The following is a 15868-nucleotide window of genomic DNA, read 5'->3' as shown; positions in this document are numbered from 1 at the left end:
CGATCCAAACCCACTGTGGGCAGAGCAGTGGATGGACATGATTTCTTCTATACTGGATTTTATAAGGGTGAAAGGAAAAGAGAGGGAGGCGTGTGCCAATTATATGTTAAGAGATGACGCCTGTAATGCCCTGGTTACCCCAAAACAGTTACGGTGATCGGTGAACCGGAAATTTGACCCGCTACCCGAGTCCTTTGGTTAAAAACGTGCTCTAAGTGTGATTAACAGGTTAAGGTGGAAAAACTAATAAAAAGGAATGGATATCTTTCATTACAAACTGCTCTGCAGAGCTAATCAAAACATTATAAAAGTAGTTCCCAGTACAAAGTGGTCATTACTGTTTCAAATTTACAATCCCGCCGACCTAAGCGGAAAAAATAGGGTAAACCCCCTAGTTCCTCTGAGAATGTCTTGGCCGTGGTGGTCAAGCGGCCGCATATGTACACATCACCACCTAAGCTCTCCACTCAAGGCTGGGTGAGCTTTTCTTTCCCTTTACCTGCACCACATAGCACCCATGAGCCAAGGCCCAGCAAGAAAACACAATACAACATGATATAGTATCAACAATGATTGTAATAATCATCCAGGACTATCAGTCCAAAACAGATAGATGTCAGTCGCAAAAGTCACAAGAGTGGGTACAACCCCCTCCATCCATGTGACGATAGGGTCACCAGAGCTTAACTGATACGTGAGCCTTTCATAATTTTGACCAGGATGGGTGTATGGTGAATAGTCACCAACATAACCCTCCTCATGACCATAGAGTCATAACCCTGGAACATCGTTCCCTAGCCATGTGACAACAGTCACCGGAGCCTTATGCCATGGCTCTGAGTAACTAGTCTTAGACTAGCCAAGCGCTTATAAGTTCATCGACCTTAGGGTCGGTCCAGTGTTAATGCCTTAGAGCCATCCAACACTGATATCGATTAGATATAATCTTCACTCGGCCCTGCGTTCAGGACGCTTATGCCGTTTCTGACTCTTAGGTCAGTGTCCCTGACTAGTCAGTGCCATATACAAGTAATCAACATTCACTAGCATTTAATATGCAATCCATGTCCTCATTGTCAATCAACATGCCTCTATAGCAAATACGCATGTCATATATACACAGGGTGCAATTTTCTTACCTCATGTTCGAGCGAGGAATAATATAAGGACGACCCCTGAGAACGATCGATCTTTTAGTTCCTTAGCAGTTACCTAATCACAACCAATTATAACCTCCATTAATGAGAATCAACATAGATAGGGTCTTAACCTAAGCGCCACTCTCAAGACCTCGAAACATGCCCACACGGTGAGTAGATTCGATCCCGGGCCTTAAGGATTGAAACCCCAAGTCAAAAACCCTTAAAAACACTCAAAACGGGACTTTGAAGGAACAGGGTAGCGCTGCAACGCTGAAACCCTAGCACCCCAACGCTATACTCAGAACCCCCAACATGCCCAAAAGCCTCCTGAGGAGCGCTGTAGCGCCCTAAGGTGGGTGCTATAGCGCTACCTCCAGACCAGAACTCCCCTGAACCGACCTTCTTCATCTCCTTCGATTCCAACTTGATTCCAAAGCTTCCAAATCCCATTTTTGATGCCAAATGAACCCAAAAACCATCCTAACACATCCCAAACATCCCGACCATAGGAACCCTAGCAAAAACTCCCAACAAAACCAAGTTCTCAACTTAGAAATCTCAACTGCAAAACAGAACTTAAACAGGGCAAACCAGAGAATTCTACGGTTAGAAACTTACCCAAAGCTTAGCTTATGATGCTCTTCAATGGGGGAACACACTCCCAAACTCTCAAGGCTTGCTTCCCAAGCTTGAATCCTCAAGAATGGTTCAAAAATCTCAAAGAAGGATGAAGAAAAGAAGGTACGGGAGAAGCTTAGAAACTTGCTTTGTTTTCTCTACCTCCTTTCAGCCAACAATGGTTTTATCTATCCTAGGGGTGGAATGACCATTTTACCCCTAGGTCAATTTAAAGTTTCTAAAGGCTCCCAAGGGCAAAATTGGTATTTTCCTCCTATCTCGTTAATCATAATTAACGCTCTCCAATTCCTGCTATTCTCAATAATCTCAAACACCATTAATTCACATCCTGTTACCCTTTAATTCCCAGTAACGCTCTAATCATTAAAATCACCCTGAGACTCAACCCGAGCCTCGCACTTAAACCTGTTGTGACTAAACCGCTAATCGATATTCCAAGACCGTATCATGCCGAACAGCTCGAACCAACCCACATTATAATGTGGTCTCAACATATATCATCGACATGCATACAAATATACAATTATACCCTCAACGGGCCAAATTACCATCACACCCCTGTAATTAAAATGTGGACTCACATGCATGCATTTAACACCATATTATAATATAATTCACATATACATGCATAATATCATTTAATGGCATAATTAAACAAGTATGGCCCTCCCGGCCTACTAATCCCGCCATTAAACCACATCGGAGAATTCAGGGCATTACAACTATCCCCTCCTTACAGAAATTTCGTCCTCGAAATTTACCTGAACAGCTCGGGATACTGATTCTGCATGTCTGACTCCAGCTCCCAGGTCGCTTCCTCGACCTTGTTGTTCCTCCACAATACCTTAACCAAAGGTATCGTCTTATTTATGAGGACCTTATCCTTTCTGTCAAGTATCTGGACAGGCTGTTCCTCATAGGAGAGATCTGCCTCAAACTCCAGATCTTCATAGCTCAGAATATGATTAACATCAGGCACATACTTCCGAAGAGCTGAAACATGAAATACATTATGCACGGCCGATAATGCCGGAGGCAAAGCCAACTTGTAAGCCACCTAACCAATCCTCTCCAGGATCTCAAATGGACGTACATATCTGGGGCTCAGCTTGCCTTTCTTCCCAAACCTCCTCATCCCTTTCCATGGCGAGACTTTAAGGAAGACATAGTCTTCTACCTGGAACTCCACATTCCTGCGTTTGGGATCTGCATAGCTCTTCTGTCTACTCTGAGAAGTAAGCATCCGAGCTCTAATCTTCTCAATAGCCTCACTGGTCCTCTGAACTACCTCATGACCTAAGTATCTCCTTTCACATGTCTCATCCCAATGAATGAGAGATCTACATTTCCTACCATACAACATCTCATAAGGTGTAACTCCAATGGTAGACTGATAATTGTTGTTGTAGGAGAACTCTATCAAAGGCAGATACTTACTCCAAGATCCACCAAAGTCCAGCACACATGCTCTCAGCATGTCTTCTAATATATGGATCGTCCTCTCAGATTGCCCATCTTTCTGAGGATGATAAGCAGTACTGAACTTCAACTGTGTCCCCATGGCCTTCTGCAAACTCCCCCAGAACTTGGAAGTAAAAGTAGGGTCTCGATCTGACACGATCGACCTAGGCGCACCATGGAGTCACACGATCTCTCTCACATAGAGATCTGCATACTGGTCAACTGTATAAGTAGTCCTCACTGGCAGAAAGTGAGCTGACTTGGTGTAGCGATCCACTATCACCCAAATAGAATCATGCTGACCAACAGTCCTGGGTAAGCCCACCACGAAATCCATCGTGATGTCTTCCCACTTCTACTCTGTGATATCCAGAGGCTGCAATAACCCTGCCGGCCTCTGATGCTTAGCCTTGACCTGCTGACATGTCAAGCACTTAGCCACATACTCAACTACATCTCTCTTCATCCCTGGCCACCAATACAAAGATCTCATATCCTGATACATCTTCGTGGTGCCTGGATGCAAAGAGTAAGGTGTAGTATGAGATTCATCTAGAATCTCTCGCCTCAAAGCAGTGTCTAACAGAACACATATCCATCCCTTGTATCGCAACAAGCCTATCTCAGACACTATATAATCTCTGGATACTCCAGCCAGAACATCCTCTTTGATCTTGATCAGCTGTGGATCACTCAGCTGACCCTCCTTAATTCTATCTAACAGCGTAGACTGTAGCGTAATATTAGCCAACTGGCCCACCAGCAACTCTATACCAGCTCTGGTCATATCATCTGCTAACTCTCTGGCTATCAGCTTCATACCATGAATCTGTCCCGAACCCTTCCGGCTTAAAGCATCAGCTACCACGTTGGCTTTTCCTGGATGATACAGGATCTCACAATCATAATCTTTTACTAACTCCAGCCAACGCCTTTGCCTCATATTAAGATCTTTCTGGGTGAAGAAGTATTTTAGGCTCTTGTGGTCTGTATAGATCTCACATTTCTCTCCATAGAGATAATGCCTCCAAATCTTTAAAGCAAAGACCACAGCTGCTAACTCTAAGTCATGAGTAGGGTATCTCTTTTCATACTTCTTCAACTGCCGAGAAGCATAGGCAATAACCTTCTCTGATTGCATCAAAACATAGCCCAAATCTTGATGAGAAGCATCGCAGTAAATCACAAATTTCTCCTGGTCTGTCAGAAGACTCAGAATCGGAGCTGTAATCAATCTCTGCTTCAGTTCCTAGAAGCTGTTCTCACACTTATTTGACCACACAAATTTCTAGATCTTGCGTGTCAGTTCAGTCAATGCAGTAGCAATCTTTGAGAACCTTTCGATGAACCGCCTATAATAACCTGCCAATCCAAGGAAACTTCTAACCTCAGAAGCATTCTTCGGCCTTGGCCAACCTCTGACTGCTTCGATCTTCGCTAGATCTACCTTAATCCCCTCCTTACTGACAATATGCCCAAGAAAGGATACCTGAGATAACCAGAACTCACACTTCTTGAATTTAGCAAACAGTCTGTGTTCTCTCAGTCTCTATAGAACCAACCTCAGATGCTACTCATGTTCTGACTCAGTCTGAGAATACACCAGAATATCATCGATAAAGACGATCACAAACTGGTCCAGATAATCCTTGAACGCTCTATTCATCAAATCCATAAACACAGCAGGGGCATTAGTCAATCCAAATGACATAACTAGGAACTCATAATGCCCATACCTGGTACGGAGAGCAGTCTTAGGTATATCTCCCTCCTTGACCCTCAACTGATGATAACCAGAACGAAGGTCGATCTTAGAGAATACCTTCTTGCCTTGCAACTGATCGAACAGATCATCTATCCCTGGCAAAGGATACTTATTCTTGATTGTCAACTTATTTAGTTCTCTGTAATCAATACACATTCTCAAAGAACCATCCTTCTTCTTTACAAACAGAACTGGCGCACCCTAAGGTGAGAAACTAGGTCTGATAAAACCCAAATCTAACAGTTCTTGCAACTGTACTTTTAATTCTTTCAACTCAGCTGGGGCCATTCTGTAAGGCGCTCTAGACACTGGCTCCGTCCCTGGTGCCAATTCTATAACAAACTCAATTTCTCTGTGCAGTGGCAACCCAGGCAAATCTTCTAGAAACACATCTAGAAACTCACATACAAGTCTCGTATCTTCTGGTCTCACTGGCACAACCTGAGTGGTATTAACCACACTAGCTAAGAATCCAATGCAACCTCCTTGCAATAAATCCCTAGCCCTCAATGCAGAAATCATAGGAATGCGAGGTCCATGCACATCACCAACAAACACAAAAGGATCCTCACCTTCAGGCTCAAAGGTGACCATCTTCCTTCTACAATCAATAGTTTCCCCATACTTTGCCAACCAATCCATACCCAGTATCATATCAAAGTCAGTCATAATCAACTCTATTAAATCCACTGATAACTCTCTGCCCTCTATTGACACTGGCAAAGATCTGACCCACCTCCTGGATACCACTAACTCTCCAGTGGGTAACAAAGTACCAAACCCCATAGCATAAAAATCATAAGGTCTACACAGTCTCTCAATAACACTACTAGCAACAAAAGAATGTCTAGCACCAGAATCAATCAACACATTATAAGGGGTTTCAGCACTAAGAAACTTACCTATAACAACTGAGGGAGAAGCCTCAGCTTCTGCTTGAGTCAACGCGAACACTCGAGCTGGGGCCGACCTGTCCGCTTTTTTGGGTTCTTCTTTTCTTGCCTTAGGGCAATCCTTTTTAAGATGACCCAATACTCCACATGAGAAGCAGGCCTTTGCCCTACACTCTCCCATGTGATGCCTCTTGCATCTAGGGCACTTAGGATAAGACTTCCAGGCTTCACTGCCACCTAGACGACCCATAGAAATACCACGGTGTAACACCCCAATTTGCTAATAAGGTTTAGGACCTTGATTAGCGTGCCTGGAGGGAAATAAGTGAATTAACATGTTAATATATGAATCTAAGTGAATATGTGATTAGAATGCATGTGTTAGGTGGAATAAATATGCATGTGGGCCCCATTTGTTTGTTAGGGGTAAATTGGTAATTTTAGCACGCTGAGGGCATACATGTAATAATTGTGTTATGTGACTAATACCACGTGTGAGTGGTGATATTATTGTGATGCAAGTGCCGAGACGGTCCTAGGGAGCTAATTAGTATAAAAGTCACAATGAGATTAGATACTCGGCTCGGGAGGAGCCTAGGGATATTTTGGGGATCTTATAAAGTGAGTTTGTGAGCTAATGGTTCATGGAGATTGAGTAACTTGGGTGACCATTAGTAACCATTAAGGGTAACAAGTCTAGATGAGGAAATGGAAGAATTGTAAGAAAGATGAAATGTCAAAAAGGCCTTGAGGTTTAGTTAGGAAAGGATTTTTATGGAGGGGTAAAATGGTCATTTGGAAAAGGTTAGATAGCTTCAGCTGAAGGAAAGGGTGAATCACGTTCAACACTTAGTCACAATTGAGTTTATGCTGAAATTTGAAGAAAAAGCTAGAAGAAAAGAGGAGGAGAAGAAGAAAGCTGAATTTAAAACCTAGGAGGAGAATCAAGAGGTTTAAGGCAACCAAAATCAAGTTTAGGCTAAGATTGTTCAGAGTTTGGATAATCAAGGGGGAAAGTGGCTTGAAGCTGAGATTGAAGAGAATTCAAGCTGAATTCTTGATTGAGGTTTTCAGAGAGGCTCGAGATAGAGGATCGTGCTCGTGACTTTGGTGCATTGTAAAGCTCAGGATACAGGTAAGAAAACTGTAGCACCTGTAGAGCAGGGCATGAGCCCATAGTGTTGTTGCAGGGCACGGACCTAGATTGTATTATTGTTAGGGTGTAGCCTTGATTGAATTATTATGTGTTTGAATGCTGTTTAAGTATTCCATATGTGGTTATAGTAGAATGAACGGCAAAGGAGCCGGGAACGGCAAGGAGTCGAGAACGGCGAGGGGCCGAGAACGGCAGTGGGGCCGGGAATAACACTTAGCACATGGAGTTCTTATAGTTAGGGTGAGACCCCAATGGATACATGGGATATCCTTACGGTGAGAATCGAGATCCCAGGCGTTGGTAACGCTTCTGGGACGGCATGGCCGTATTTGTTTAGTCTAATGGACTATCTGTTTTATCTGTGGATTGTCTAATATGCTGATTATATAATATGCATATGCTATGTGCTGTGTGAGTTTTCTTGCTGGGCTTCGGCTCACGGGTGCTCTGTGTTGCAGGTAAGGGCAAGGAAAAAGTCAACCAGCCATGAGTACGGAGAGCGTGGGGCGGCGCGTACATGTTTGGCCTGCCCGACTGCTTTTGTAACGCCCTACTTCCTTAGAGCCGTTACTAAGTGAGTTTTAAGACAAAACAGTGCAATGAACTCGCTTACCGAGGTTTTGAAACAAAAGTGTGACTAATAAAAGTTAAGGCTGTAATCATTGAAAATGCGTTGACTTAATAAAAACTTCTAGCATTAAACAATTGGGATCCCAAAATAAGGTTTGAAAACTATTTACATCATGAAATGAGTTTACAGTTGATCAGTTCTAAAAATCATAGATTATTACAGCCATTTTCAAATAAACCCCCAACCAAAGCAGTCGGACAGGCCAAACATGTACGCGTCGCTTCACGCTCTCCGTACTCATGGTTGGTTGACTCAGCCTTTGCCCTTACCTGCAACACGGAGCACCCGTGAGCCGAAGCCCAGCAAGAAAACTCATGCATTTCATAACATATGCAAAATATACAGTTAATCATATCAGATAATCCACAGATAAGTAAGTCAACCATTAGACTAAGCAAACATGGCCATGCCGCCCCAGAAGCCTTACCAAAGCCTGGGGTATCGGTCCTCACCGTAAGGATATCACATGTATCCACCGGGCCCTGCCCTGACTATAAGCATCCCATGTGCTAAGTGTTACTTCCGGCCCCGCTGCCGTTCTCGGCCTTGCCGCCCTCGGCCATGCCGTACATTTCATTATAATCATATATAGCACAAACCAAGCAACATTCAAACAAATACCAATTTATTTAAATCTGCACCCTAACATGTAATGCAATATAGGGCCGTGCCCTGCAATCATCTCATCATGCAATATAGGGCCGTGCCCTGCAATCACACTATGGGCCCATGCTTATCCTACGGGTGTTATAGTTTTCTTACCTGTACTCCGAGCTTCCTGATGCACTAAAGCCGCGAGCACGGTCCTCTAGCACGAGCCTCTCCAATAGCCTAGTCACAACACACATAAAACATCCTTCAATAATAACCAACCCAAAAACACTTCCCGGGACCAATCCCGCACTCTCGGGACCTCTAATTCCCTAAAACCATACATTGGAACCATCCCCCGAGTCCTCGGGCAAAAGCCCTAAAAACCAGAATTTTCGCCTGCCAAAATGGCCTAGGGCCGCGGCGCTCCCCTCAAGGGCCGCGCCGCCCAGAAACTTGCCCCTCTCTTGATGCAACATCGCGCTGCGGCGCCCAAGAACAGGGCTGCGGCGCTCATACGCGAACCCAGATTTTCTGGGTTTTCTCTTGCGTTTTTCCCGAACTTAAACCCCTCCAAATCATCCCAAACAATTACCTAAACCCCAAAACCAATTTTAAACTTCAAATAGACCATACATCAACCCATAAACATCATAACCCAACTCAATAACACAATCATACTCAAAATCCACCCATTTGATCTCAACTTAAGAAATCTAAACCCATAAACCAAAAATATAAACCAAAGCTTGAAAAGCTTAAACCATGCTTCAAATTCCTAAACCACAACAGAAACAAATCTTAAAATTGCATAGAACCTTACCTTGAATGAAGAATCCAACCTTAAGCTTCCTTGGTTCATCCCCTAAGTCTTCAAGTTTCAGCTCCCTTCTTCTTCTTCATGCCCTAGCTTTTTCCCTCTCCTTTTTCTTCTCTTCAATTTATCAAAGCATCAAATGACCAAGCCCCCAAACCGTGTACCCCTTAATACCCAGCTGCAATAGATCAATTTCCCAGCCAAATGACCATTTTACGCCTTCATCAAAACCCTTTGCTAACTACACCTCAAGGGCACTCTAGTCCTTTCTCCTATATTGCAATTCTACCATTCTTTCACCTAACTTGTTACTCTCAGCAGTAACTAATGGTTACCCAGGTTACTAAATCTCCAATAACCATTACCCGCTAAATCTCAACTTAGCCATAAAATTCCCGAGGTACCCCTGGGCTCCTCCCGAGCCGGGTATAGAAATCCCGTTGTGACTCTTAAGTTAACTAGCTTTCTAGGACCGTCTCGGCACGTGCATCACAATAATAACACCACACTCACGTGGTACAATTCACATATCAATACAGTTATGCCCAACATGGCCAAAATTACAATTACGCCCTTCTAACACGATCCGGGCCTACATGCATACTAATATACATAGTCATGCATCTCAGATAAACAAATAGCCAAATAACATGCTTTAAATCATAACCATGCATCTAACTCAAAAAAATCACACATAAATCCCATCGTGCCCTCCTGGCACGCTAATCAAGGCCCTTAAGCCTTATTAGCGAATTTGGGTCGTTACAGCTTTGGTTGGGGGCATTTTGAGAAATGGCTGTAGTAAACTACGTTTTTGATAATTAGTCATCTGTAAACCTATTTTGAGTTGTAAATATTTTATAAACTTTATTTTGGGATCCCAAATGTTAGACTCTTGGAATTTTCAATGAAATAGAGTACTTTTAAAGATTACAACCTTGACTTTTTGTTTAATCACTCTTTTGTTCTAAAAACCTCATTTAGCGAGTTAATTGCACATTTTATACTCACTTAGTAACGACTCTAAGGTAGTAGGGCGTTACAACTTGGTATTAGAGCGAGCCAAGGTTTATTGGTTGTGCTTGAATGTCCTGTTTGCCTGTTTAGTTTGAAAGAGCATAATGAATGAAATAACATATGCATGATGTTAGGGCATGACCCATTGTGTGTTATATGCTATTTGTATGTTATCTGGATTGTTGATCTTGGTTTGTTGTTGAGAATGGGAGGTGGAATTGGATTTTTTTATCATGCCTGATAAGAGATGTCAATGATTGCAGGAATATAGTTGTAATGCCTCGGCAATCATCTAGACTCCGCGACAGTCGGGCCGAGGTTGAAAATTAGGGTCAGGACCCTCCACCTGCCCCGCAGAACTGGAAGCAGATATTAGCCAAAATGGAGGCTAGATTGCAGAGAACAGAGGAAGAACTTCGTCAGATGAGGCAGCAGGCTCCTTCACAGGTCACAGGGTTACCAATTTAGCAGAATGTAGCGCCAGTGCCGGTTCAGCCTGTGGTTGAGAACAGGTGGGAACCATTGTACGGAAGATTCAGGAAGCAACAACCTCCTACCTTTGAGGGTGGATCAGACCCACTGCGGGCTGAGCAGTGGATGAATATGATTTATTTAATCTTAGATTTCATGAGGGTTGAAGGAAATGAAAGGGTGGCTTGTGCTAGCTATATGCTTAGAGAGGATGCCTGTATCTGGTGGGATGTAGTGAGTCAGCGAAGAAATGTTACAGTTATGACATGGGAAGAATTTAAGAGTATCTTTAATGAGAAATACTACAACGTAGTAGTTTGAGCTGCGAAGGTTGATGAGTTTATCAACCTGACTCAGAACAGGTTATCAGTTACTGAGTACGCCCTGAGATTTGATAGATTGGCGAAGTTTGCGCCAGACTTAGTGCTGACAGATGCGGCCAGGAGAGATAGGTTTATACGGGGGTTGAATGTGATGATCTCCCATGATGTGAATATTACCTTGAGTTCAGAGACTACTACTTATGCTCAAGCGGTGGATAAGGCCCTTACTGCGGAGAGGACTGAGGATCAGATATGGAAAGACAGCGCCGTTAGGCGAGATGCCAGGAGGACGGTGCCTCCTTTTATTGGGTCTAGTCGGGGCAGTGGCCCCAGTGAGCAGAAAAGAAGAGTTCCAGATTCATTTGTTCCTCCTAGTTCTGATAGGAGGGTACACAGTTCTATTGGTGGCCGCAGGGCGGAAGTGACAACTGGAGGAGTTTTCCAGTTACCTCGATGCAGACGACGACATCAGGGTGAGTGCTGGATTAGGGCATGTTTTATTTGTGGGAGTGCCAACCATCTGAAAAAAGACTACCCACAAGCTAGAAAAGAGGATCCAAAGCAGGGAGACAGTCTCACTCCTGCCAGGGTATTCGCTTTGACTCAGACTGAGGCGGAGGCTAATCCCTCAGTTGTGACAAGTCAGATCTCTAGTGCCGGTTCTTTGTATACTGAATTGATTGATTCAGGGGCTACCCACTCATTTGTATCTGCTAGGGTGATAGACCAACTTTGTAGACCTAGTATTGTGTATGCTAGGGGTTTTCAGACTTTGTTACCAATATGAGAACTGGTAGTCTCTAGGAGATGGGTTAGAGCATTACCAGTAGAGATAGATGGTAAGGAATTATTTTTTGATCTAGTTGAATTAGACATGGATGATTTTGATATGATATTAGGGATGGATTGGTTAATGAGGTATGGAGCAACGATTGATTGCAAGCGACGTATGGTGACTTTTGAACCAGAAGGCGAGGTACCTTTTGTGTTTGTGGGGACAGTGAATGGACCACAAGTGCCTATGATCTCAGCACTGAAGGCTAGAGACCTGATGCAGGAAGGTTACATAGGATTCCTGGCAAGTGTTGTAGATACCTTTAGAGTGGTAACAGTGGGACCGAATGAAACCAGATTGGTATGTGAGTTTCCAGACTTATTTCCAGCAGATTTTCCGGGATTGCCGCCACAGCGGGAGATCAAGTTCGTCATAGAGTTGGCACCAGGAGCGAAGCCAGTATCCAGGGCACCCTATAGAATGGCTCCGGTAGAGTTAAAGGAGTTGGAGATTCAGTTACAGGAGTTACTGGATTTGGGATTCATCAGACCGAGCTTCTCGCCATGGGGTGCTCCAGTGTTATTTGTTAAGAAGAAGGATGGATCGCTTAGGATGTGCATTGACTACAGAGAGTTGAACAAGTTGACCATTAAGAATAAGTATCCACTGCCTTGGATCGATGATTTATTTGATCAGTTACAGGGGAGTACGATGTTTTTGAAGATTGATCTCCAGTCAGGCTATCATCAGTTGAGGATTAAAGAGGAGGACATACCAAAGACTGCCTTTCGAACAAGGTACGGGCATTATGAATTTTTGGTTATGTCCTTTGGATTAACCAATGCCCCAGCAACTTTTATGGATATGATGAACAGGATTTTCAAAGATTATCTGGATAAGTTTGTGATTGTATTTATCGATGATATACTGGTGTACTCCCAGTCAGAGACAGAGCATGAGCATCATCTGCGCCTAGTGTTGCAGTGATTGAGAGAGCATAAGCTATATGCCAAGTTCAGTAAGTGCGAGTTCTGGTTATCGTAGGTTACATTTCTGGGCCATATTGTTAGTAAGGAGGGGATACTGGTTGACCCAAGTAAGATAGAGGCAGTGAGAGATTGGCCTAGACCGAGCAGCGTTCCTGAGGTCAGAAGTTTTCTTGGGTTGGCAGGTACTACCGGGGGTTTGTAGAGGGGTTCTCCAGGATTGCTACTCCAATGACAGAGTTGACAAGAAAGAAGACCAAGTATGTGTGGACAGATCGGTGTGAGAATAGCTTCAAGGAATTGAAGCGGCGATTGATTACTACACCAGTGTTGAGCCTGCCAACAGACAATGAGAAGTTTGTGGTTTACTGTGACGCTTCTAGACAGGGTTTGGGATGTGTGTTGATGCAAGCTGGGAAGGTAATAACTTATGCATCAAGGAAATTAAAGGGGTACGAGTAGAGGTATCCCATGCATGATTTGGAGTTGGCTGCAGTGGTATTCACACTTAAGGTTTGGAGACATTACCTGTATGGTGAAAGGTGCGAGATATACACTGATCACAAGAGTTTAAAGTGTTTCTTTACTCAGAAAGATTTGAACATGTGTCAAAGAAGATGGTTGGAATTGGTAAAGGATTATGATTGTGACATCTTATACCATCCTGGGAAGGCTAATGTAGTGGCTGACGCATTGAGCCGGAAGGGCCCAGGACAGTTGTTTAGTTCGAGGCAGGTATCAGACAGATTAGCTGAGGAGATGGCCAGAGCAGGTATAGAGTTAGTGGTTGGTAGGTTAGCCAACATAACTCTTCAGTCAATGCTCCTTGAGAGGATTAAAGAGGCACAGGGAAGGGATCCCCAGTTAGTTGAACGTAGAGAGAATGTCCTAGCTGGAACGACCAAGGACTTCTCTATCTTAGAGATGGGTTTACTGAAGTACAAAGGACGGATCTATGTTCCGATCGATTCAGATATTTGGCGAGAGATTCTGGATGAGTCTCATACCACTCCCTACTCTTTACACCCAGGTACTACGAAGATGTACCAAGATTTGAGAGTTTTGTATTGGTGGACATGCATGAAGAGGGATGTGGTGGACTATGTGGCTAGGTGCTTAACCTTTCAGCAGATAAAGGCTGAACACCAGAGGCCAGCAGGGTTATTGCTGCCTCTAGGGATTCCCGAGTGGAAATGGGAGGATATTACCATGGACTTTGTGGTTGGATTGTCGAAGACCGTGGGCCAGCATGACTCAGTGTGGGTGATTGTGGACATGTATACTAAGTCCGCCCACTTTTTGCCTGTGAGGACAACTTATAATGTGGAGCAGTATGCTGAGGTATATGTGAAGGAAATTATTCGACTTCATGGGGCTCCGAGGTCGATAGTATCTGACAGGGACCCCACCTTCACCTCCAAGTTCTAGGAGAGCCTGCAGAAGGCAATGGGCACACAGTTACAGTTTAGTACCGCTTATCATCCTCAGACAGATGGGTAATCTGAGAGGACGATTCAGATATTGGAGGATATGTTACGAGCCTGTGTGTTGGACTTTGGGGGATCTTGGAGTAAGTATCTCCCATTGATTGAGTTCTCATACAACAATAGTTATCAGGCGACTATCGGAGTGGCTCCGTATGAGATGTTGTATGGGAGAAAGTGCAGATCACCGATACACTGGGATGAGGTTGGTGAGAGAAGATATTTAGGTCTTGAGATGGTTCAGAGGACCAATGAGGCAACTAAAAAGATTAGAGCTCGTATGCTCGCCTCCTAGAGTCGCCAGAAGAGTTATTCAGACCTGAGACGTAGGAGCGTGGAATTTCAGGTCGGTTATCATGTGTTTCTTAAGGTTTCGCCCCTGAGAGGGGTGAAACAATTCGGTGCTCGGGGCAAGTTGAGCCCCAGGTTTGTTGGCCCCTTCGAGGTTCTAGAATGAGTTGGTGAGGTAGCTTATAGATTAGCGATGCCTCCATCTCTATCAGGGGTTCATGACGTGTTCCATTTATCTATGCTTCGAAAATATGTATCAGATACTACTCATGTGTTGAGCTATGAGAATTTGGAGCTGGATCAGGATTTATCATACGAGGAGAAGCCTGTTCAGATCCTTGACAGAAAGGACAAAGTCTTGCGGAGCAAGACCATCGCCTTGGTTAAAGTGCTGTGGAGGAACATCAAGGTTGAAGAGACGACGTGGGAACTTGAGTCTGTTATGCGGGAGTGACATCCCGAGTTATTCAGGTAATTTCGAGGACGAAATTCTTGTAAGGAGGGGATAGTTGTAACACCCCAATTTGCTAATAAGGTTTAGGACCTTGATTAGCGTGCCTGGAGGGCAATAAGTGAATTAACATGTTAATATATGAATTAAGTGAATATGTGATTAGAATGTATGTTTAGGTGGAATAAATATGCATGTGGGCCCCGTTTGTTTGTTAGGGGTAAATTGGTAATTTTAGCCCGCTGAGGGCATAAATGTAATAATTGTGTTATGTGACTAATACCACGTGTGTGTGGTGATATTATTGTGATGCACGTGCCGAGACGGTCCTAGGGAGCTAATTAGTTTAAAAGTCACAACGGGATTAGATACCCAGCTCGGGAGGAGCCTAGGGGTATTTTGGGGATCTTATAAAGTGAGTTTGTGAGCTAATGGTTCATGGAGATTGAGTAACTTGGGTGAACATTAGTAACCATTAAGGGTAACAAGTCTAGATGAGGAAATGGCAGAATTGTAAGAAAGATGAAATGTCAAAAAGGCCTTGAGGTTTAGTTAGGAAAGGATTTTTATGGAGGGGTAAAATGGTCATTTGGCAAAGGTTAGATAGCTTCAGCTGAAGGAAAGGGTGAATCACGTTCAACACTTAGTCACAATTGAGTTTATGCTGAAATTTAAAGAAAAAGATAGAAGAAAATAGGAGAAGAAGAAGAAAGCTGAATTTAAAACCTAGGAGGAGAATCAAGAGGTTTGAGGCAACCAAAATCAAGTTTAGGCTAAGATTGTTCAGAGTTTGGATAATCAAGGGGGAAAGTGGCTTGAAGCTGAGATTGAAGAGAATTCAAGCTGAATTCTTGATTGAGGTTTTCAGAGAGGCTCGAGATAGAGGACCGTGCTCGTGACTTTCGTGCATTGTAAAGCTCGGGATACAGGTAAGAAAACTGTCGCACCCGTAGAGCAGGGCATGAGCCCATAGTG

The sequence above is a fragment of the Humulus lupulus genome, chromosome 1, assembly GCF_963169125.1.
Source record: "Humulus lupulus chromosome 1, drHumLupu1.1, whole genome shotgun sequence".
Taxonomy (NCBI): domain Eukaryota; kingdom Viridiplantae; phylum Streptophyta; class Magnoliopsida; order Rosales; family Cannabaceae; genus Humulus; species Humulus lupulus.
The sequence above is the reverse complement of the archived record's forward strand: the minus strand, read 5'-3'. Positions refer to the sequence as shown.